Source organism: Zeugodacus cucurbitae, chromosome 5, assembly GCF_028554725.1.
Source record: "Zeugodacus cucurbitae isolate PBARC_wt_2022May chromosome 5, idZeuCucr1.2, whole genome shotgun sequence".
NCBI lineage: Eukaryota > Metazoa > Arthropoda > Insecta > Diptera > Tephritidae > Zeugodacus > Zeugodacus cucurbitae.
The window spans coordinates 779,696-806,059 of NC_071670.1; the positions used below are offsets into that span (position 1 = coordinate 779,696).

Below are 26,364 nucleotides of genomic sequence, written 5' to 3' on the forward strand. Positions count from 1 at the left end.
AGCTTTGCGTGTAAACAGTTGGTCGTCTAAAATGTTTATTGTTGTAACTAATTGTCAAAACTACTGTTCTCACACGCCTACATCTTAGTTAGGTTTCCTTAATAGCACTTAATTGCTTGTGAAAATTTATTATGGTTGATTTTTTTTTCGAATATGGTACCGCTGTTGTATTTGATGGCAAATAATATTTTTCCAAGAACTTGTGTCTGTGATCACCCTGTAGCTTAAACGAAGTTCTGGGATATTTTGGAATTTTATAACTAATCTATTATAATAGCTATTCGTCTAAAGATTACTCTTTGAACCTCAAATATATTTAGCTGTGTATCAATTGAGTTGTTAGACTGTAGATTGATTCGTGAATCTTGAACTGAAATCACACAAAATTAAACAAAATCTCTTCGGCTTATTTTTAAAGTTATGTCTTTGTAAGCTTTTTGTGATTTTTAAATTCAATATCGCTTTGTTGTTGTAAAGATAGCTCTCCTCAGGCGAAAAGCTTGCACTTTTCCAACAAAAATTTTCATTAATTAAATCTTTCGAAATCAAATCATCATTTTTTGAACCGAAGCTTTTGCCCGGAAATCGCTTTCATGCCCACCAGCTATGTAAGCACTGCCACATAAATTATTGATTTATTAATAACAATTTTTCCGAGAGCAATAAATTAATTTACAAATGCTGACCCACGCTTCACGCACACACACACCCAGCTCTTAACTGGCATCCTCACACATTTATGGTCAGCAATTACTGCCTACATTTACATAGAAACCACACGTTTACAATGGAAAAATGTAAATTCCCAAATCAAAAATTTGTTTAATGCTTTCTGAAAGATTATCCGCTATAAAATGCAGCAAATTAAGTTGTAAACAAAAGCATTGATTTAAAGCGACTCACACCGAAATGTACGAGTGTGGCTTCAAGCGGCGGATGCGTCCAATAAATTACAGGTGAAAAAGCATTAACCAAAAATTTTTGTGCATAAAAATCAACAACAACAATAGTATTGAATTGTATGTTGAAATCATAAAAGTCGGCATTAAAGTTTTTAAAATGAAAACATTAAAATGACAAAGCACCCATAAAAAATAGTCAAAACAGGTTGAAGGTGTGAGCCCCGAAAGTGTATATGGATTATGAAATTATAAAGTCGTAAATTACCAATTCAGTAATATTAATTTTCTGTGAAACGCGGCGCGTAAAATGCTCCCGGAGTGTCTTTTTGATTTTTGTCAATCCAATCACGATCGATTGTGCTATTCGCACGCGATTTAGCTTGTAATTTTGGCAATTCAGTTCTGAGAAATTGTGACCACACTAGTAGCATTCGCAGGCGGAATTTAGTGTTAATTTTGCATTCTGCACACTGAAAAGCTTTTGGTATTAAATTTATGAGATTTAAGCATTAGAGCGAGTTGCCGGAAGTGATACTACAACTATTACCCTAAAAGCATGACCAATGCGCCTTGGACTGCCTTTCACCGGTATTAACTTGTCATCAGCTTATTTTCAAGCTTTCTTTTGTAAAAAGATTTCTTTCTTCAGACACAGGTGCTTGTCAGCTTTTGCGAATTTTTCTACTTTTTTTATGTTTCGAAAATCGACCTTTTATGGTATACACCGCATTGAAATTCATGCAACACTGTGTTGCGCCTGCATTTGCAGCACCAGTACATTTGTTTCTAGCTTTTTGTAAAAAAGTTTGTGCTTTTGGCAGCTGACGGCCCTTAAATGGCGGCCGCAGCCGTGGTGTGCCACCAAATTGACGAACAGCTGGATGGCGGGCTGACAACACCTTCCGCCGCCAACGCCAACGACAACAGCAGCAACAACCGACTGCTTTTGCCATTTACATAGCTTTATATACATACATCCCCACATATATGATTATTTGTTTGTCTCTATGCCGCCTATGGCGCACTAAAATGCACAATGCGTGGTCTCATTGCTCCACATATTTTTCGTTTTCGTTTTCTCATTCACTATTTTCTATTTTTGATTTTTGTCTTATGATTTCTATATTTTAGGCCGCCTGCAAGCTGCAAATATTTCTTCTCAGCATTTCGGCGCGTTTTTCTAGTGCTTTTAGCAATTTAATGCAACCCACTTTTGGTCGCTAAAAATACAAGAAACCAAAATAAGAGCAATATATATCTGTATGCGCTTTCGGTCCATTAATATGTGCGGCAAAGTGATTTGCTGTTGTCTCTTAAAAATTGGCCGTTATGAAAATAAATGATTTCCGCTAATAGTGGATTTTAGAAATAGTTTCAAAATTACTAATGCAACGGATATGGAAATCCATATAATATAGTAATAAATTTATAAGTAAGGCATATGATGTAAGGGACTTAATAGTTTTTTGAACACCCATTTTCTTACAAGTAATGAAACATTATAAACTAGCTGAGAATTAAAGACAAATGCATGTAAGGCAAACGAAATTGTAGTAAATTACACTCAAAATCTAACAATTTAGTTATTTTAATTATGTTTACGATAAGCTTTATTTATTTTGCGTTTTTTAGCATTATTTTTATTTTACTTTACTTTCAGGTTCCTCAAAGTACGGTGCAAAGAACCGTACATCGTGAAATCCCGCTTATGTCATTATGATCGTAAAAAGTGTTTTTATACGATTTAATTCGGGTTTTGTGTTTGGTAATTTCGTTGTAGTTCGGTTTCGCGATTTTCGGTGTCAAATTCGGGTTTTGTCTCGTTTTAGACTGTATATTTTATTTGTGATAAAAATATTTTGAAAATGGACGAAAAAATATAGCAATATTACTTGGGAGGAGTTACGGATTTGAAAATGAAGCAAATTTAAGGTGAGTTTGTTCAAGAATTCCTTTACCGATACATAAAATGTTATTTTGTATGAAAATTATTGCCGTAAGCCTTCGAAATCATAGACTGGAACTCCGTACCGTAGTTTTCAGTAGCTAGGGTATTCAGACATTATTATCTTATGTTCTCTAAAGTGCTAAATGTGAAAAGGCTTGAGCAGCCCGGTATGAAGTTTCAGATTTAGTGCTTTGAGTAACTATGTGAGTTCTATTTAGAAAGGAAGGGTAAAAAGTTATTGTAGAACGCACTCTTACAATAGATATTCCCACCATTCTATATCTTTTATCGGCCCCTTTGATCGTTATAAATGATTCTTTTCACCTTAGCATCTTCTATCGAACTCGAACGACCATCAAAGTACGAGGTCGTGGTTAGATTTCATTCCTTACTTTGAGGGATACATAATTCAGAAGCAAAGGAGCCTCATATGTAGACTCAAGTCAGTACTCTGTTCTTATTGCGTTCCTAAATTATGTTGAAGCTTAAAGTGAGGAACTGTATTATCCCATATTTAAAATAAGTCTCTCATGTCTTTGAGGCTCTAAACGTGCTGGCAACTACCTCCAGATGTCATCATGCTCCATTTTACTCCATTTCTTACATACAAACATACTTTTGAAAGTGCATCTAATATATTTATATACCAAAGCTTACTTAAATCTACTTTGTCCGGAGTCGGAATGTAGGTCAATTAATTTCGTTGACTCCACTCACCTTTTGGTCAAGATTAACAACCGGCTGTTTCGAATCGTACGATCTGCAAATTAGAAAAGAGAAAAAAATATGGTTGGTTAGACGAAAATTCACATTCAATTTGTGGCATTTGATATTTATGAAAATTTGCTGTTATTGCAAGGAGCACGAATTGAAACCCCTTATTCCCCTGGCTCCCCTCGTTTCTAAGACTTTTAAGTGCCTTGTCTGCCTTCCAACCGGCCCATCACCCATTGCAATGCGACTTGTTGGCGTCTTTGGCACTGCCCGGCCGCGGACCGGACGTTGCACGCGGCCGCCATCGGACGCTTTCACAAGTCCAACACATGCCACAAATTTCGAAATGCGATCGCAATCGCACCAGAAACTATGCTGCCATCTACAACACACAAATTAAGTGGATGTAAACGGAAAGCGAACATAAAAATAATAACACGACCAGCAACAACAACAAAAGCAAGAGCAGCAAGCTATTACTTAGCAACAAGCACTAACTAAAGCGCTTTTTACACTGGCTGGTGGGCCACTCGCCGCGGCAATGCAAATTAAATTGCACTTTTCCCAAAAAAGGATGCCGACAACAGCAACAGCGGCGGCAACAACAACAGCGAAATAAGGCGCACTGCACCAAATCGAAATGCATTGATTGGCCAAAGAAGAATTCAAATTGAAATCAGCAAATGAAATTGGTAATGGCTGCGTTGCCACGCCGACGTCGACGCCTCAGTCCGCAGCAGTGCGCATTCATTTGCCGCAGTTAGACACAAATTGCAGTTGGTTGTTGGCATGTGGCAAGTTGCAGCGGGAATTATGAGGCCATTGTCTGCCATATTTGGAGTTGCGCCGCTTGAACGTCGCAATTTCAGCCACCACAGCCAGCAGAGCTATGTGGCAAGTTGCTGTTTGCGGCGTTTTTATTTTTGCCTCCACTCTTATTTATGAGCGCAAATCTGTTGCGCCAAAATCGCTGAACGCGCCGAAAAATGCTTTGAAATACGCGCGGCGACACTTTTCAATTGCTTTTGACCGCACAATTGCCGGTGGGCAGCGGCCAACACACATTTTGACTCCATAATTGCCCATCAGTTGTGGTGGAGTGTGTGCTGGTGTTTGTGTGGAGTTCATTTGTGGCATGCCGCAAGCGCGCATGCGTGCCGCCACCGCTGGCAGTTGCCGAAAACTATCGCATAATTGCTCCACAATTGCGCATGTGTAGCACAAATAGTGTAATTAGAAGTGACGCAGAAAACGTGAGATCGCGCGGGCAACAGACTAGTGTGCCGAAATTGGCGAAGCATACCTTATGGGGTTGGGTTTAAATTAAGGTGTACAAATAATTGATTAAACAAAAATTTATATTTTTTCAAGCCATAGCCTCAAAAGCTGCTGTGGCACGAAAAAAGTGCAAAGCGTAGCAAAATACTAATGCATATGAGACCTGGCCACTCGAACACGTTCCCTCATAACTCAATCGTATTATATTGAAGTGGTCTCTCATCCTCACACTGTCTCATAAAGCTCATTTTCTCTCTCCAATACAAGCCAGAAAGAGAGTCTGCTCTTTTATTCCACTAAGTCTCAAAGTTATACGTTGTGTGCCTAATTTTATGTATACCGCTGTTCATGTGAATGCTGTTCTTCACACATTTATTGCATTTAAGTGTTGCTGCCACTTCATGCGGCACTAAATTAGTGAAAAATCGAAAGAAGAAAAATCATGCAACAACAACAGCAATGTAGCGCGTTTGTTGAACAAAATAGAAATTCGTTAACGAACATTGCGAACACTTCAAAAGTGGGAAAAACTTAACTCACCACTGCCACAAGCAAGATGTGTGGCATTGCATTTCTCAAGCAGTACCGTTATTTCATTTGTATGCTTGTCTTCGGTAGTGGCAAGGTGGTGGAAATAGCTACACGACGCATTCCACCTCCGCTGCGCCGGTGGTCCGCCGTGATTAACTCATCTGTCGCGTGATTTTTATTGCGGCAACACAATCACAAATTGAAGCTGCACATCGCCGAGGTGACAAAAGACATTTTATGGCCATCAAATGGCTTGCACACGGGTGCAGAGGGATGGTGGAGATAAAGAAAAGGCCCGCGCGTCGGAGCAGACCTTGCATATTGAGTCATTTGAGGTGTGAAAAATGTGGTATTGTTTGGAATGTGAATACCACTGACTATGAATGCGAACTGTGGAATGAAATTGTATTTGTTGCATCAATATTCTGGGTTGCTCTGCCAATGGGAATATATTGAGGGGGTTAAGTTGCAAATACTTCTTTGATTTCTAAGCCATATCTTCTTTGCCACAAATGACTTTTTTTCTTCTGAAAACTCAAAACTTTATTTGTTGCCATAAATATTTCGCTTTGAACGGAAAATATATTGTAAAATTAATAGCTGTTAAATAAGTTAATCATCTTCCCCTCATACTGGTTACTAAGACACTTATGCTCAGCTCTTCACCTCCACCAATTGCCACCACTTCAGACTTCATCCACTTGAGTTGCCGCGCATTCAGTTTAATGCTTGCCACTCAGCGCACATTAACTCTTCCACTGCTTTTTCCGTCTTGCAACAACACACTTTTTTCCGCGCTCACTTGCCACATGCTGTGCTGCACGCTGCACGCTGCGCTCATGTGCAGCCATTGCCGCCGCTGTTGGTCAAAATTGACCATTAAATTAAGTTGTCCGCAATATTAATGAACTCGAAAAGTGCCCGCTTCCCGCTTCCCACTTACAGTTAATTACAGCAAATCGCAGTTTTCCACCACTGCACTTTATATCTACAGACTTGCCACACTTGTGAGTGTAAAACTTTGTTTATGCAACATTACATAAGTGCATGGACAGCGGTCGTTGGAGCGGTTGTGCAGCCAGCAGATAATTGACGGTAATTCACAAACAAACACACACACTCAGACAGCGATGTAAGCACTAAAATAGTCATTTGGTTTGGCTACTTTGTGCTGTGTTGCTGGTGCAAATTGCATGCCACAAAGTGCCCACTGCAGTCGCGTCGCGCGTTAAATATGCGCGACTGCCGGTTGTCTGTGCTCCGGCGTCGTTTCGTGTAAATGGTGTGAATTTATTAATTTGGTAATTTAATGTGAGCGCTGAGCAATGCCATACACAGCAACACCTACAACAACAACGGTTGTAATTTGTTTGTATAATTTATGTTAATTAATTAAATGGCGACAGCATGCGCGCCGCACACCAGCTGCAAGTGGCATGAAGTGTTCTCGTAAACTCTTTAGCTGCTTGCCGCTAATACTAATGTTGTTGTTGTGATAATTGGTCGCATTGTTTGTGGCAATTTGCGCTTAATGTGTGTCGCTGCTATTATTATTATTAAACATTTTGTTTTTGTGCTGATTGACCGCAACAAATGCTAAATTGCAAAGCTTTATCAATTTCCATTTGCTGCGCAGCCGCTCGCCGCAAGCGCGTGCAATATGCACACAAATCAGCGCTGTCGCGAACGCTTAGCTATGTTATTACATATGCCAAACAACGCTGATTACAATGAAGATTAGCGTGGCGTTGCGCGTACATGAGCGTGAACACGTAGCCGCAGATTCGCATGACAACTTGGCGCTCGCAGGCGCTTGTGGGTATGCGGTGTTGGTGAGACAGCGCACGGGGCTTAGTTACGAGTAGTGATGCGCACGCATTGTCATTCGCTCTTTTATATAGATACCTGTTCAGTAGTCAGCCAGCCGGCATTGGACGCGTGTTGCATGCAAGTTGATTTAATTATTAAGACGCACAGACTATACTCTGTGATTACAAATAGTTTCGCGATTTCTCACTAGATTCTTTTCTTAATTAAACTTTTTTTATATTTGTAAGTAAGCTTTCACATCGATTTTTCTAAGTAATCTCAAAAAGGTGTGTCAAAGATTTTATAGAGCCCCTCCAGACCTCCCTCTCCTTATTAATCTACTCATTCATGGTACTAGAGTTCGTGGGAAACACGTGCGCACGACACTGTAATAAATATTTGTCATACCACGGAGCTTTCCTGGAACAAAAGAGCTTTCGTAGAAAAGCTCGCACAGTTTATGACATCAAAAGCAAATTTATTTGGACTTACATACTTTTACAAATAAATGTAGTTAGAAGTAAAACCTAACAGCGCAGTAGTGATTGGCTTCCATAAATATTGGAAGAAACTGTTTAAGATACCATAGAAGACTGAGCTTCCCATCTGTTACAAAAGAAAGACCTAACTAACTAAAACTAAAGCTTTTCAAATATGGTTTTACTGTTCCACTTAAATTCACCGCCAGTTTCTAATCACGCTTTGCTCTGAATATGCGCCCTAAACGGGTTTGCCGCTTGCCAAGCAAAAAGAAGCCGCCGAAAAATAGACGCAAAGCACTCTACTTAGTTATTGCTGAAGTGAAGCGCCACACAAAGCGGCGCTAACCTCAACTTGCACTCGGGAACAACAAACACGGGCCGCGACACACAAGGGTCACAAGGCAAACAAACTCAAAGCGGTGGCATGCAACAGCGCTGGATGGGTTAGCGGAAAAATGTGGTAAAAGCAAAAATGCGCTGAGAAACTACAAAAGTGCAACAGACGCCAAAGTCACGCCAATATGCCGTCCGCCGCCTTGTGGCGGTTGCATGTTGCAATGGGTGCACAGCATAGCGGTGCTTTTGCTTGCGTGTTTGTGTGGTGCTACGCATGTGGCACAAACCGTTGCTGTCTGGATTTGTGCGCATTGTTTTCACTTTGCTTTACCGCTATTCGCAACCGAAGTATGCGCGCCTAACTGAACTGTCGGTAGGTGAACGACGACGGCGGCGTACGCGAAATATAATTGTTACAGCATTTGGTGTTGTTGTTGTATGCAACCTTAACTAACTAACTTGCATCACTGACTAACTAACTGATTGCGGTTGCGGTTGCAAATGCCTGCTGCGTTTGTGCAACATGCGCTGCGATTTATTGTTATTGCTGTTGCTGTCGAGATTTGCGGTGGCGGTGGCATAGTCAGGCGTACGCTGCAACGCTCTAATGATGCGCATGATTTGTGCAACACACTGCCACACATGGGTTTATGTATCTACTGTATTATAGTATATAGGCCTCGGCAATTGCGCGCTCAAGCGTTCATGCAAGATAACTGACGTAAGAAGCACTACGGCTTTGCCACAATTATGCTTATGCCACAAATTCTTTGTGTTGCACAAAGTGGTGGCGTTGAAGTGAAGCACAAAGAGCAGCTTAAGCAGGCAGCAGTTCTCGCAGCTATTTAAGCGACGCGGTGACAAACATGCAATCGACCGGAAATGAGATTTCGCCGTTCGATTTTGTGGAAACTCTAATAATCATAAATGCTCCGAAGCCAACTCGAAATCTACGATTATTCATAATGAAGAATGAAGCAGCTCAAACGAGCAATACAGTTTATGAATGGCGCGTTAAAGCCGCTTCTGAGAATTTTTAGAATTTCTAATCTTTTCTGCTCTACTCCACTCTTATGTACTCCACTTATTGCCAGGCAGTATATTTTGACGTGTTTGATGCTTAGATATGACTTAAATTTTAACCCTCTAATGCGCAAGCTGACACGAATACAAAAGTAATAATGAGATGTTGAAAGTATTTGTAGTTATAACCGATATCTGCTTGAAGATTCGTAGCACTAAAGATCAGATAGTATGCTTTGTTAGAAGAAATCTCCACTGTTACTTGCGATATGGAATTGGTCACTAAAGGGTTAATGTTTTACGTTCACGTGCATTACGTGTTTGCAGCGTGGTAGCTACGTGCCGGTTACCACTTGTTGACAGGAAATCTCGCTCTATTATTAACACGAAATGCGCGAAGGCGGCGATTGTGAGGCAAAAAAAAATATTAGATGAAGAAATAAAATAGCGAGAATAAGACAAACAAAGACGCGAAGCAAGTAAAGCCGGCCTATGATATCCAACAAAAACACACTTATTAAGAATTGAAGTGTACAAAGAAATTTAAGTGTTGTTACCACAAAAAAAGCGACGGAGAACCGCTGAGACGACAATAATACGGCTCAAATGTGAACAGAACACCAAAGCAGAATCAAAACACAATAAAAGCAATAAAGTGAAAAAAGTCTTCATCATAAAGTATGAAGAAAAACGAAATGCTGCGAAGCACAAACCGGACCACAGCAGAACATTGTCTCAAAAAAATGCTGAGGAATGTGCTGCACAATTGCCTAGAATACAAACAAAGCAGTCGATAAACCAACAGAAGACAGCACAAAAATATTTATATCACTTAAAGCCGTGAAAGTTGCAGCAAAAGGGGAGCAGGCCGGAGGAAAGCGACACGTTTAATACAACGCTCTGCATGGACGGATGCAAGAGCCTGCCGCTACACTTGGCAAGCGAGGTTCGAGTATTTTATCGCCGCACAAAGGTAATAAAAATGTGCAACAACAACTGCATGCTGCGTGTGGAAGTGGAAGCGCGCTTGCATGAAAACGAAAAGATGCAGCAATCGGCGGCTTGAAGGTAGGCGTAGCGCAGCGTATCAATGACCGCATCTCAGGCGACGGCGGCGGCGGCGATCCACGTAACTGGATGCACAAACAAAAAACAATGACAGTCAAAATTCTTAAAACACGCTGCCAGTGGCGGCTGTAGAGGACCAACAGCGCGGAATTGAATAAAAGTAGAAGATTGTTGCAAGCAACAGTACGAAAGAGTTGTGGCACAAACGCGACGCAGTACATGCGATTATAGACCTGTAGATTTGAGGCTTATGCGGCTTGTGCTCTGCTGCGGTCCGTGCGTGGGTAGTTGATCTGGCTGCGCGTTGGAATGCAGGGAGTTTTTGAAGTGTCTATAAAGTGAGTATGAGTTTGGACTAAATTGCTTCGTATTAAACGTTTCGTTAGCTCAATTTTACTTAATGGTTTGTCACAGGACAGGATTTCCAGTGTGGACCTCTCTAAAACTTCCGAATCTCTCGCACGCCAAATGCCTTCTTACATATTGTTAATTGTCTTTACAATTTCACCTTCCAATACCGACGCCCACAAAATGTGGAAATTATTGCTCCATTTTCAAATAAAATGCCTTGCACTGGACAATCAATTCTTTTTGACAGCGGCGCACGTTGCCAATTGTCCGCTGACACATTTATTCAAACGCTGCACCATCGTAAATTTAGCGCGGTGACAGCAGACGTGTTGCCATAAAAGAGAAACTGCTTGCTTACAAGCCTGTGCTGAGCGGCAAAGATTTACACACTCGCGAGTTGCAATTGTAAGGTGGAGGGGATGAGGGGGGTTTCACAAGTGTGTGGGCGCGCCACAAGCAAACAAACTTTCAACTCAACATTGTCAGTCTCGAAACGCTGAATTTGTTTGACGCTTTCTTCGCGAGCATCGCCTTCAAGTGAGCTTAAAAACAATAATAAAGCAATGTCAGACAAATTTGTACAAGTAGAATAACACCGCTATTTGCTCAATGATAAGCGCGTCTGTGGAGCCGGCAAAATTGTCTGTGTACACACACTTGGCAGATAAAAATTACAGTATTTGATTTGCTTTTATACACAAACCAAGTGCCTCAGCGAGCTGTTGGAAGGCAACGCCCTTTCAAAAGCCGTTCGCGGCAACTTTGTACGTTTCGCTTGTGGCTGGAGAGTCATTATAGATATGTAAACATATAAAAATTTTATAAAAAATTCTCACGCGTCTTAGAAGAGCCGATTCGATTATAGGTAAAGTGGTGCGCTCCACTTGGTCAACGCGTCAATAACTGCCAATTTGCTTTATCATGATCGTCATTTTCCGCGTTCATTTAATGGCGATTTGCAGCACCAAATTTATGCCAAATTTTGAACCAAATCGTAGTTTTGCCAACAAAATTATGCCAACCACGCAGTGCGCCATTTTGTGGCGAAGGAAACATATAATTTGCGCACGAGACCCGAAAAAGTATTTCCAAGCAAACAGGAAACGTATAAATCCCGCAATAACACGACGAAAACAGCTGCCGACTACCAACTGCCAACTGCTGCATGCAACATATCAAGGCGATCGCACAACACTTGGTCCTCAGCTGGTAGCGATTTGTAGGTATACGGCTACTAGAAGTGCCTAAGAAGCTTGAAAAGCGCGAAATCAAATGTGTGCGTGTATAATGAGCATGCTTTTTTATAACAGTCTTTTGTAGAACATCAAATTTTGCCGACAATTTATTGCCGTTTCTTAGTTGTGGGTATTGGCATGCAGCTGATCTAACTCTTTACTGGTTTGATAAAAATTCCATGCGCATGCGCAACGTGTGGTGTTTTGCGCACGGCAGCGAAGCTAGTCAAATACCCAAATATACGATTGAAGGTTATATGCTTTGACATAAATGTCAGGCGAGTCATAAGTTAGCGAATTTTATGTTTCAGTTGGAGCTTTTGGGCAGCTTTAGAGTTCCAGTGATTTATATTTGGGTTATTTCATTTAATTTGCTTAGAGTATATATAATTTTTTAACATTTAACTGAAAAAGATGTCTAAGTTCTAATTCAGCAGCTTACTCAGTATGCGTTAGGGGCGTTTTGGGTAGCTCAAAATATGAATACGTAATAAGTTACTACATTCAGCTTAATTTAAGCCAATTCAGCTAAGGATTTTGAAATGGCGGTTAAAAATTTATTTGATTTTGAGTTTATATATAATAATTCTACTGAAATATCAATAAAAATTGAATAATACATATTCAGCTCTTATTCAGCGCATGATTTAATCCAATTCAGCTAATGATTTTTGCAAATAATGTTTAAAATTTATAGTTGAGGGAGTTTTGGGCTTATGTATTGATATTTTTAATGAAATAAGAAAAATTAGATGCTTTTAATTGAAAAATACCTATTCAGCTCTTATTCAGCGCATAACAGAAAATGCTAAAATTTTGTAAGATTCCCATAATTCTTTTAACTCAGCTTTATTTAATTTAATTCAGCTTAAGAGTAAGAAATATTCTTCGAATACAAGCCCCTTCTAAAGCATCTCCTACACAAGCCACCATTTTCTCATGATTTTTTTTTCTTTATCAGCCCATATGTACAGTTATTTACTCTGATTTCATAGTAAACTCTTTCTTAATTGATCTTATCATTACATTAAGAATTTAAATTACTGCGCAGCCACTCCAATTTCATTTTATTAGTTCCACTTTAAATGGAAATAACACATTTATTACAGTTCTCCGGCAATTCAGCCGCGTACTACGTGCACCTTTGAGGTCGACATACAAGTGTTGCAGCTTCGCGGCGCGACATGCTGATCGCCGGCGTCTGCCACATTGACGCCGCGCACAAATGGTGGCGATACGAAACGAATGATAAGCCTGAAAGGGACTCGATGAAGCTCGAGCGCAACATTGCTGGTTGTACACTTGCGTGTTTGTGCAGCCGCTTTCAGCATACTAATGAGCTGGAGGCGACGCTTACAAGCCAATAGGTTAGCAAGAAGCGCGACATCAAACCTTAGCTTGAAGCAACTGCTGACCAATTCAAGTTGTTCCAAGAAATATACGCGCAACTGAAATCCATATACTGCTGCTGTGGGTGGGTAAGGTCGTAATGCCCCTTTGCCGGCTGCCACATGTGCATATTTTGTACGCGATGTCAACAGTCGCATGTCGGCGCCGCGTACTCTGCCCCGGCTGACAAAATTGACATTTCCGCTGTTTGTGCTTGCTGCTGACAGCTGACAAGCAACATTACACCTTTATAAACGGTAGACATGAAAATGAAAATAAAAATCCAGAGTCGCATTGACTTTAAACCGAAATTCTTTACTTGCTACAAGCACAATTAATTTCATAAATTGTCAAATACAAATAAATGCGCTTGCCGCCACTCCCGCTTGTACTTTACGCTACTCGTACTCGTGTTGTACAGTCTAAGGCTCACATGTTGCACATGCGCGCTGTCAGTGTTGTCGCTGCTGCCTCGCCCTCCCACTTTCAAACATATGTTTGCCTTTCATCAAACGCTCGTTACGATTTATTGGCGCTTGTTTCGGAAATTGTAAATTATGAGCTTTAACCGTAAATGCCGATCAGCAGCGATCCCCGGCACTGATCGCAATACAGTTTGTTGTTGTCGCTTGTGGCTTTTGTCGAGCGGCACCTTACCCCCACAATTACCACAAAAGCGTACATATCGCTCACTCAAGGCAGACAACTACGACAAAGTGCTCGTTCACTGATGCCGTTAAACGATCGATTGTTCGATCACTCAGACGATCGATTAGACAGTTAGGTGACCTCAGCTTTACGTCTAAGGTGGTGTTGTTGTTGCACTACTTGTTGACGTTCGTTGGCTATTTAACTATGCGTTGGCATTTTTATTTGCTTTTAATTAATTGTTGTGGCACATATTGCGCAATGACGCGTGAAATGTATGGGCTCAAGTCGGGCGCTAGCTTCGTAAGTTTGGTTTCTATTAAGATACAGTAATTAAGCAGCTTAATTGCGTTCACTTTCATCGAAGCTTTAGGTTCTGTGCGGTAATATAGTGGTTCTAATAGTGAACAACTTGTTTTTGATTCCTACTTCTTTGATTACAATTAATATGGAGCTTCGCAGGCTTCACCTTAACTCAACGAACCATGTTTACAGCTGTGTCTTCGAAATTTCATCAGCTCATTAATTCAGCAATTCAGCAATTAATGCGCCCACGCGAATGTGTTCTTCCAGCGAGTTAGCTAATTCGGAGCATTCCAACAGCTGTTAACAACTGTCAATCATGTCTGCGGCACCCACTCACGCACACGCTGACAAACACACCTACACGACGGAGCTTTGGGACATTCAGACATTCCACAGAATTTCGCCGTTCCCACGTTTGTTTGGATAATAAAAATACTAAGCTGTCTAAATAGTTTTATTAGCTTTTCTTTGTTTTTTTTTTTTTCGCTGGCTTCAAATGCAAAGCCCATTCATTGCCGATAAACCCAATTCTATGGCCGGTATTGTGTGCTAATCAGGCGCTTTCAGAATATTTAACATTTCACTGCTACCCAATGGTTGTACCTTATCTGCCATTTATGCGCGACGTACCCCTTTCTCACAGTCGCATATTTATAAAAAAATTTTGTTGTGAAATTTTCATATAAACGCCAGCCAATTAAAAGTATTCAGTGCTCGTATGTGATAAATCAGTGGTCGCGAAAACGCGGCGTAGAAGCACCATAGAAGCCTGTCAGCCAGCCGCACAACTCTGTGGACCGGCAACGTGCAGAACGCACGTGTGGCGCCAGGCGAGCTAAGCGCGCGGCCACGCTGCCGCAACGCATTTTCACAAAAATAAAAAGCCCATAAATAAGGCGCGACTATTTTTAAAGCACACCACAGCAGCGTTAGACTAACGAGCGCTGAACAAAAGCAAACGCACTAAAACGACAGCTATTCGATCGTATTGAAGAAAAAAGTAGCCAGCAAAAGGGGAGTAAACGCAAGCAACGTGAAAGAAATGTCACATAAATTTCCATTTCGTTGCGTTCTGGAGCACGAACAATAACGTAAGTTGGGCGGCAATAACAACAAGTAGAACATTTCACGGAGTGAAAAATTAGAAAAGGAAAACAAGTAAGGGAGGGCTAACAGCGAGCGCGAACGAGTATTGGAAGCGGAGAGATTACTATTCACAAGAATTTTCTCCAAGCCAGCGAAGATTTAGTGGCCGAAACACTCGACGGTTTGGACCTAGCTCACTAGCGAAGATCTAGTGGTCGAAACACTCGACGGAAAGTTAGATGAGCAGTCTAAATAGGTATCCGTATTGAACTCGAGCTAGTATTCAGTGGGTTATGATATTAGTTGTCGTTCTTGCCTCATTCATCCCTGCTGAAAAAGTGGTCTCGAGGGCGTATGCAGCGCGGTATTCAGCAGTGTTATGAAGTTAGCTGCGGTTGTGGCCTCAAGCTCATACTATTGCCTCAAATTCTGTGCGTACAAAATCAATATACACTTGTACACCACATTACGCGTGGGTATAAATGAGAGCACGGCCAACAATAAAATCATATATTTTCTTAAGTGAACTGAGAGTTATGGCGAACTGCGCGCATTAGACGCGCGCTGCACATAAATTTCGCGGCTCATTCTCTGTATAAGTCAAATTTAAACAAAGCAGTTAAACATTAAACAACAGGCCATAAACATTCGGGGACAATGCAACATGTTGCGGAAGTTAATAAATGTGTTTACAGCCCATTTGAGAGGACTTTGGAATGAGCTGTGAAGTGAAGAGCATAAAATCAGCGGAAGTAAACAGTTTGAGGTGTTTTGAAAATCAAATAAATTTAATGAGAAATCGAAATGAAGTGAAAACTAACCGCAATTAGCATACATCTCAAACCTGTTCAGTGATAGATGCTTATTCTGACAGCTGGTGCAGAAATACCCCACAGAAAACATAAAAACGCCTCTGCTGAATGCATCCTATGAATTTCAGTTTCAGTTCAGTTTCGGCGCACTACAACTCACTTGAGTGCCTATGAAACTTATAATCAAAGGTTGTAAGCACAGGCACAGCGAACAACAAATTACGGGCTCAATGACAGTAGTCGTCGTCCAGGAGCTTTGAGTGGCAGCATGAAGCGCGCGTCCCAGTAAGTAAGTGCTTGGTATGCCATCAGTGGCATGCAGCGCATTCAAGGCACTACTTGTGCATAGAAAAGGATGCCGTAGTTATTACTAGTGAGTGTCAGGTATTCGAGGCACAATGATATGATGAAACCTGGCTGACTGAGTCACTCACGTTGCTGTTGTTCAGTGGCAGCTACAGTTGGTTGGCGACGCGGCAGCCACTCAACAATAACTATACAGCATAAACGACGCAAAGCAGCACAACAAAAGTGAATATAAAATGAAGGCACTCGGGTAGCAGCGACAAGCATGGCCGGTCGCGGCATAAATCAGCGCGTTCGCAGGAAAAAAGTGAGCGCGCCGCTGCCACAAAGGAAATCTTGCGATATTATCCTGTGCGAAGCGACAGCTCATTTAAACTGGACGACGGCTTTTTTCCCCCACTTATGCAGCGCCGTTGCTGCACTTGGCGACTACGCCTGAGTTTGTGCAACAAGAGGAGACACATTTAATGGCTGTTGTTGCATGCATGCTGTGTTCATTTTTTCCCCGGCATTTCTTGCGTTTTTTGTGTGTTTGTGGCAGCAGCTGCAATGTGCCTGCAATGAACGTGACTCGGCTGCTGCGAGCCTGCTTTCATAAAATCAGTAGCATAAATGATGGTTAAAGTGAAGGATGTGGTAGAGTGCTAGTGAGTGTGTGCAGAGGGGCCAACCATTGTGTTGCACAGTGTCCAACAGAAGGCGATGCGGCTGCTACGTAAGGTAGTGATGCTGTGGCAGACACTTTCACAGGGGACGCGACGCTTACGCTTCTTATAAATACCTGTGTAACTGCTCTGGTTTGTCTACAACATCATTCATTTTTACATTATGCCTGCTTTTATTTCAAGCATTGCTGCGCCAGACAGTTCATATTTTTCATGTAATGCCAGGAAATTAAGTGGTTAATTTTTTTCACCGCAGCCAGAGTTGAAATATTACATATACACATGGAGCCATGGTTGCGAAGCGATTACAAGAAATCAGAAGTAAATTATTACTAGGGTGTTTCCTACGCTACGAGTGGAGAGATCAGTCTAGAAGGGATAACTAATAATCACTACTAAAAAATTCTAAAAACGGAAACATTTTCTATAATAATTTTAGGCTCTGTGATTTTCCGCGACCTCACGACTCTACTCTGACAAATATTCATCCTATAATTACCGTTTCTAAACTCGTCTTGCCTCAATTGGTAATAAGATATATGAACAGCTTTGCGATTGTCGTAAAAAAGTAATAATTTCTGCTCCAAAAAGCTCACGCAGCATATGTACCAAATACTATCTGAGCCCGAAAGCTCCCATGCTGAGTTATTATAAAGCATTTTATCAAAGAAAAAAATTCTAAAAATTTATAATATATAGTATATGTGTGTGAAATAAATCAGTACCACATCTACAAATACGAAGTCACACATTAGCGTTGGCGACGCGGAAGACCGCAAACACCTGTTATTAAGTGTTAACACTGTTTGTTGATAAATCGTGCGTTTGTACGATGCTAAATGCCGTTGCACGAACCCAACGGCCCTTTGTAGAAAAAATGTAAGCGAAAAGAAATAAAAAAAAACTATAAAAAAGAGTCGAAACCGTAACTGCAGTTCGTACACGACACTTGAAATGTAAACATTTGTAGTTTACTCGCACTATTTGGCGCTCTAAGTCACAAAGTAACCCTTTCCCTGGAGAATGTAATCATTCTTATGTGTTTTTTATTGCCGTAATTAATGCTAATTTACTTTTCGACCTGAAACTTCATCTTATGCAGCAAGAGACGCGCAAGGCAAGGTTGTTGAAAGCTGAAGTTCTTTGAGCTCAGCCACGCATATGGACCTACTTGTGTCTGAGTGTGTGCAGTGCATAGTTTACTTGCTGTTAACCGTTAATTAACACAAATTACTGGCAACAAATAAGCACAACAACACTGCAACACGACAGCAGCGATCAGCTGTGCTGAGAAACTTGAGGTTGAGAATTTCACAATTTCGAATTGCGCCAAGTAATGAAGCTAACGAAGTGAGCAGAGCAAAACAAAAGGCGTAGCTTTTAAGAGTTGTTCGGAAGTAAGTTGGCTTGGCTGTGACCGAGGTGTGATTGTGCGAAAGCTTACTAGAGTTCAAACATTTAATAAAACAAAATATAATAAATATCTGAGCTCATTGCCATTAGCAATTCATGGCAATTCAAGAATTGATAAATATATAAAAAAAGCTTTAAAAGCTTTATATGCTACTCTCAAACGGTACTGGTGGAATAAAAATATATGTTCGAATTGAGTATCCCAAGGTATTTTGGAACTTTGATTCAGTCGTACTTTGATTTAGGTTTAGACCACTTGAATACCGTGGCGTTTCAAGATATATAGATTTACACACCAGCGGGGTTGTATTAATGTAGACTTGGCGTTTGAGGGTAGTAAAAACTCAGGAGAGAGTCCTCAACTGAACTTTTCTGTCTGGGTTTGCCTGCCGTCGAGTCTCAAGAAAAAGATAGAAAGCTCCACATCGGCGGAGTTTTTTAACTTGAGCTAGAACTATTTGACGCTTGTAAAAACTCAAGAAAAATGTTAAGAACTAGAAATAAGTGGCTTTTTAATCTAGGCTTATACTATTATAAGGGTCGAAGACCCGTGAAAAGAGGATCGACACACACCACCTTTTTGTCGATTTTAAAGCTGCTTTCGACAGCACGAAAAGGAGTTGCCTTTACGCCGCGATGTCTGAATTTGGTATCCCCGCAAAACTAATACGGCTGTGTAAATTGACGCTGAGCAACACCAAAAGCTCCGTCATGATTGGGAAGGACCTCTCCGAGCCGTTCGATACCAAACGAGGTTTCAGACAAGGTGACTCACTATCGTGCGACTTCTTTAACCTGATGCTGGAAAAAATTATAAGAGCTGCAGAGCTAAACCAAGAAGGTACAATCTTCTACAAGAGTGTACAGCTCCTGGCGTACGCCGATGATATTGATATCATCGGAAGCAACAACCGCGCCGTTTGTTCTGCTTCTTCCCGCATGGATAAGGAGGCGAAGCGAATGGGTCTGGAGGTGAATGAGGACAAGACGAAATATCTCCTGTCATCAAGCAAACAGTCGGCGCATTCGCGTCTTGGCTCCCACGTCACTGTTGACAGTCATAACTTCGAGGTCGTAGATAATTTCGTATACCTGGGAACCAGCATCAACAACACGAACAATGTCAGCCTCGAAATCCAGCGCAGAATAACTCTTGCCAACAGGTGCTACTTTGGACTGAGTAGGCAACTGAACAGTAAAGTCCTCTCTCGACGAACCAAAATCAAGCTCTACAAGTCGCTTATCATTCCCGTCCTGCTCTACGGTGCAGAAGCTTGGACGATGTCAACATCAGATGAGACGACACTAGGAGTTTTCGAGAGGAAAATTTTGCGCAAGATTTATGGTCCTCAGAACATTGGCAACGGCGAATACCGCAGACGATGGAACGATGAGCTGTACGAGTTATACGACGACATTGACATAGTTCAGCGAATAAAAAGACAGCGGCTACGCTGGCTAGGTCATGTTGTCCGAATGGACGAAAACACTCCAGCACTGAAAGTGTTCGATGCAGTACCCGCCGGAGGAAGCCGAGGAAGGGGAAGGCCTCCACTCCGTTGGAGGGACCAGGTGGAGAGCGACCTGGTTAAGCTTGGGATATCCAACTGGCGCCGAACTGCGAAGGAGAGAGAGAGGTGGCGCACTATCGTCGATTCGGCTATAACGGGCTAAACGGTTGCAACGCCAATCACATACATACATACATACTATTATAGGATGGTAGAACCTAAGGAGTATAATATGGAGCTAGATCCACCGATCGAAACGACTTAAATGAAGATTCGCTTAACACCTTAATTTTGTATATAATTTCTATACGGTATAAACAGAAATGTAAAATTTTCAATTAATACTATCAACCGGAATATCATAGAATTGGGTAATTATGCAGAAAATTAGCTTTATCACCGCTGGCACCCTTCAAACATTGTTATCAGCGACAAGCTATTTTGTGGCATTTAATTATGGAATTCGAATAGACAGTATGGCAGTCAAACGCCATGGGCGTTCAACAGCATGACGGATGTGGTAAGAATTTATAAAAACACAAAAATATTTAGGCAATAGAAAGCTTAAATGACAAAGCTGAGAAACGAACTAGGCACGCCAATTAGAGAATTACAGCGAATCGCAGAAGTGAAATAATGCGAGCATCAAAAAACATGGAAGCTATGTGAATACCTGAGCGGTCAGTAGCGCTGTCGCTTATCTTCAGGTCACTCACAACGCCGCGCTACTGACAAACATTTGACACACTAAATGGAACTAATTTCGAGGCCGCTTGTCAGCTCACTTATCAGGCCGTCGCAATGACAAACAATCAACAGATAAAGATGCCGGACAGCAAGGGTCGCGAGCAGGCATACCTGTATGACAAGAGTGTGCTGTCAACGCACAGGAAGTGAACTATTTGCTCGTCACGAAGCGTATGTGTGACCTTTCTGCTCGCGAGACGAAGGCGACAAAGCCGTCGCGCTGCAGCGACAAGATTGAATGTGAAAATGTCAAGCAAACAAAGTGAAAAATATGAGATACTATTTTTTCACGTCTTACCCCCGCTGTTTATTTGTTTGCCAGTGTTGATCGCATCGAGATAAGCGCGGCAGGCAGGTAGGGAATCAACCAGTGCATATCTGAGCATTGTCAGGGGTTACAGATGATGTCGCCGCAGTGTCAAGAGTGATATGACAGACATTTGACATGTCAGCGAAGAGCGCGACAAAGAGGGTGATGGAAGCAAGTAAGGGCGGACTGAGTTCGAGTGGAATCGAGGTTTGTTTGGCGTATGATTCTAAAGCTAAAGTGAGAAATTAATCGAATTTAGTACTGAAGATGAGGACATACAGTGTTTATGGGGAGTCATTCATTTTCTATGAAAAATCAACTTGATTTATCGATATTTATATATCTGTGTCCATTTCTATCCTTTGAAAATGATATAAGCACATTGTTCGTTGCACAAAGCGATAATACCCCTATCCACATGTTGAGCTCGACTCAATAAAAATACCGCAGTAAGTTCGTCAGTGTTATGGATTCGTCCAAGTGTTATGGATTTTTTGTGTTGGTTGCCGGCGGCGCAACAGTGTTGACAGCATAAATACCCCGCGCTTCGCAGAGGTGACGACAACAAAGCCAATCGAGGCGACAACACAACCGCAGACACCACCTCAACCACCAACAGCGACGCCGACTACCCACTACCGACTACCAACCGTAGATATCATAATCACTGCGTGCCGAAAATGAACTGACATTTCGTTGGCGTGTTTATTAGCCTGGCGGCTGTTGTTATTATTGTTTTCGTTGTCGTTGGCGTCGGTGGGAAACTTTCCTGCATTCCATTGTGCCAAACGTAATTATTGCCGCAATTCTCATTTCATTAAATTTTTCCTGCATAATTGTGTTGCATTGTGGCACTCATCAAATAATGTTGCGGTTGTTGCAACAATATTATTATGCTTTTGTGGCAGCAACACATACTGTGTAAATACATACATGCAGCTGTGAGCATCGTTTGTTGATTTATTTGCACATTTGCTTATTTGTTTGTTTATTGCTGCCAAATTGAGCGACGCTGAATGAATTCGCTACGCTTATCTCTGCCCCCTGGCAAATCAGCAGCCATCACATTTGTCTGGCAAAACCAGCTTCAGCAACAACCGCTTTGATTGGCATATGGCATGTAGCAGCAAATATTATTTATTGATGTGTGGCAAATAGAGCCGGTCGAACGCCATCATGCCAAACTGGCAGCCAGTCATAATATGGTGTCAAATGCATTTACAGCTCAATTTTCCCGTTAGACTGTGATTAACTTTTCGATTTTCGGTGACATAATCGAGTGAAAGTATCGCAAAGGCCATTATTAATTAATATATTTTATTGCCTCATACTTTCGAGAGCTTATCGATTTTGTTGTAGAGGAATTCCTTTCGATTTTTTTGTGAAAGCTTTTTTCGATTAAGTTAACTTTGTAAGGAAGGGTTTTGTTGTGAAATTATAGCAGTGAAAGCTTGGCAGTAATGTGTGAAAGCTTATATCTTTTGAAAGCTTTCCATTTACAGCTGAAAGCTTTTTATATGCGAGTAAAACCTTTCCAGTAATGCGTGGAAGCTCGTTTTAGTTTCCAATTCCTGTCGTTTATCTATTCTTTAGGTATTTAATATTTTTTCTAGTCTCCTCTACTAAAATCACCAACGTTCTGCTGATTTAATTAAGTTGTAATGAGGTAACGAGGATGATTTATGTAGCACATCAAAAATTAGCGTTTTCAAGAATCTATTAATAGACTTGATGTACCACATATTTGTGGCACTAACAACTACAATTACACTGAAAAATATGTGGATATGAGATCAGCAAGTATATAGAAAAACCGAAATCCAATTTATACCACTCATAAAAGACTAGCACTTACGAGGGGGAAATCAGCACACAGGCGAGTCAAACTGTGCGTCGGATGAAAAAGAAAAAACTGCAATTTATACTCAGTGCTGTTGCTTTTGTTGTACGTATACCCACTTCCTGTGTGAAAAGGCGAATTGCAACGCAGAGTCATCGGAGTGGTTAAGTGTCTGAGTGACGTGCCACTAGTCATTAGTCTCCAACATTACGGCTGGTATAATGAGTTCACATGGCGATCAGTTGCGTAATTGAGTGAATAAGTGCTATGAATGAATTGTCAGTGACACGCCAGTGCTGACAACTGTTTGGTAAAAGTGCGAACTGGGCACAGAAGCTGGTAGCTATTGACCTACAAATGATGAGTGTTGGCTGAGAAGAGATTTTACTGCGAGTAAAGTAATGAAAAATGCCACTGAGTAGTAAACCATAAAAACCAAAAGCAAATAACTAACGGTATTATTTGTTTTATTGTGCATTTTTGGGTTTCATTGATTTCCTGTCAATCTTATATCTGATCTGTGCAATTTAGAAAGTACCCCAATCACTCTTATCTGATCACGCAGCAGTTCTTTATTTTTTTCCGATGTATTTATCTTTTGTGCTTACTTTTGACCGCTTGCTGGTGGTCTCATATGGCCACTTCACGCTTTCATGCAATTCAACTTCCGTAATGCATCATAAACACATCGTAGATACCCATTATTATAATTACGGCTTTAAAGCACTCTATACACAGCTGCCACTCCCACCAAATATTACTGTCTGGCTTTGTATTGGCGCGCTCGGCACTTCACAAGACCACTTCAGTTTGTACAAACAAGTAATATGCCGCTCAAGACACTCGGCGTTGTTCGGCAACAAATATTTAAAGTACTGCATTGGAAGTATTGAGCTGCTGCAAAAGTATGCACTTGGCTTAATTGAGTGGATCAGTTAGATGGTCAGTTACATAGGTTGCATGCTTCGTATTTTTGACTGAGATTTTTACGAGTGGTGTTTCAGAAGTCCATTGATAGCAGGCGTTACTTGTTTCAAAATACTCCACTTAAAGCTCAATACATTTAGACCGGTATGAAAGGTAGCTTTTATGAAGCTTTTAGTTTGCAAATTACTATTTATGATCTTCTAAAGAATTAAAAATTGGAAATAGTCTTAACTGGATAAACTTAAACTGCAAAAGCTTTTCCAAAAGCTCCCTTGAGGAGCTTTGATTAATAATTAAGTATACTTTCCACAGTAACTTGCTCAAATACGATCCCAACAGCACTCAACCAAACTTCTTAATCAATCTAGTTGCTGGTAATTCAAGCCACTGACTTTTAAAGCCCCACTCGTATATCTTGGTATGTGAGCTTTGTGCGCCATCAGGCAATGATTGGTTGTAATCTCATACGCCAGTATTTCATTATTTGTTTTCATGCGCTCCAATACAATTCGATATATCTATTATTTTTACCTATTCTTCACTAAGCGCATTCTCGACTTCATTTTTGTACCACTCCATGATGATTAGTTTTTCTTTATCTTCGTTAGTTTTATTTTTCTTATGGCACAAAAGCGTTAATGAACGGACGTCGCGTCGCGCGCTTATTGCCACCAGCCACCAAAGCCATAGCCGTTGAAGCATTTCAGCGTTGGGTCAATGAGTTTGGGAATTCCAGCGTTTACAAAGAAGAAATAAATATCACTACCTACCAGAGAGCGGTATTCGGTGAAATTTAAGTAGACTATTTGTAAATGTGTTTGGAAGAAATCAAATTAATGTGCCACATATAAATCTTTGTAAATCAACTATTGTTTTGCCGCCGCCCGAAGCTTTTTTCTCCACAAATAGCGTAGTGTATAATTTGATCAGACGGAAGCAGACAATAGTCGCGTTTTAAGTATTGGATTATGCAAATATTTATATAAACATACGCACCTACTTATTTGGTAGATATTCAGAGTTCAAATAGGCGAAAGCACTCTAAACACAGGCGGATAGATGTAGTGCCATACAAACAATAATAAATTAAGTAGATTGGTATTATTAGAATTCGCTTACATGAAAATAAGTTTCGATGGGTTGTTGCCCTTTTAGCGAAACCAAATTAACCAAATTGCGTGTGTACTATGTCCCAAAAATCATTTTTGGAACGAAATATATGTTTTTGAAAGCAAAAGCTCGCTAACTTTCCTGAAAGCTCTTTCAAAATCTACAAAGGCTGGTTTACTCCCTCAAATTCATTACTGATTTGAAATAAGATGAAAGCTCAATGGAATATTTAATGTTACGGTTATGAAGCTTTCATGAAAGCTATGTTTGAAAATCATTTTGCTAGCTAACAAAAGCAAAAATTATTTTGTACCCTCAAATTTGTTAACGAACAAGAAAAATGAGATGAAAGCTCAACGGATTACTTAATTTTATTGGCTACAGAAAAGGTTTTTTTATTATAATTTGCAAAATTAATAAAAAATAAGAATTAAAATTACCGAAGCTTAAATGACCTAACTATAAAAAGTTCAACCGAAAAGTGAAAGCTCTAATTAACCTTTCATGTTTTATAAAAATGAAAAATACATGTATTTCAAAGCGCATAGTTTACCTCTTTCAACAGTAGCTGCAACTCAGTGGCAGCGCGGTCACGCCTCAGCCGACCGCTTGACATGAAAGAAGTGTCTTAGAGACAATGGCGCAGTTCGTCTGCCTTGCACTCCATCGACCGCTGAACAGGGGCGGGCGTATCTAAAGCGACCTGTCACTACCGTCGCACGCAGTTATCCATCAAATCATAGCGTAGATTTGTTGGCGTCGATTCGGCGTCGCTCTATTTGGGTTCGTGTGGTGTGGATGATTGAAATGCTTCATTGCGCTTCGACTTTTATTTGCCTTTGCATTATGCTTTTTCGTGGGTAAACATTCTTCCGTAGCTACTGTATATGCGCGCTACACAATTCTTTACTTAGTTTACATATTTATTAGATTCATTTTTTATACAAAATATAAATTTTGTGTGATTCTTCAGCTCAGTCAATCGCTCAAAATTTTTATTTGATTTTTATTATCGATTTGTAGTTAATAAAAATGCGCTTGATCAAAAATTAACAGCTAGCACATGTGCAGTCCTAAAAACACACATATTTGGCTATGTTGGCCTATGTTGTTGGTGTTGTTGCTGCTTATGCATTCCGTGTGTGCTCATCAACCTTTATTGAATCAACATTAAGTAATCAATTTTGGTTTGTTTTCATTTCATTTCGTTTTTTGTGTGCACTGCTCTTTGTTGTTGCACGCAACATTTCGTTCGAAAAAAAATAGAAAAAAAAGAAAAAAATGAAAATATTTCACGTTTATTGATTACTCAGCGTAGTCAATAGCAAAACAACAGAAATGATAGCAATTAAGTGGGGGAAAAGGTCGACTGTGTACCTTAAACAAACATAATGCGTTAATTAGAGCGGAGCGCTGATCAGCGGCCATTGTGCCACACGAGAATATTAAATAATAATGTTTTCAAATTGAAATTATTGGTGCAAAAATAATTTTGAAATTTTAAAACGAAAATCAACATTTCAAACAAGTTCAATGTACTCCCATTACACGCCACCTGACCTTTGCGCCACTTGACCCCTGTCCGCACTGCAAATACGAGCACACTAACAATACACA

General features: G+C 40.6%; 1 protein-coding gene across 4 annotated transcripts in view; it reads right to left on the bottom strand.

Annotated features, from left to right (window-relative positions):
* The window catches only part of LOC105212688 (interference hedgehog), a 73,912-nt gene that overhangs the window by 36,704 nt on the left and 10,844 nt on the right, over positions 1-26,364 (bottom strand). For all 4 annotated transcript variants that reach the window (XM_011184833.3, XM_054232291.1, XM_011184835.3 and 1 more), the window contains one exon: positions 3,568-3,610. The gene's annotated coding sequence lies outside the window, so the exon portion shown is untranslated. The remainder of the gene's footprint in view (positions 1-3,567; positions 3,611-26,364) is intronic.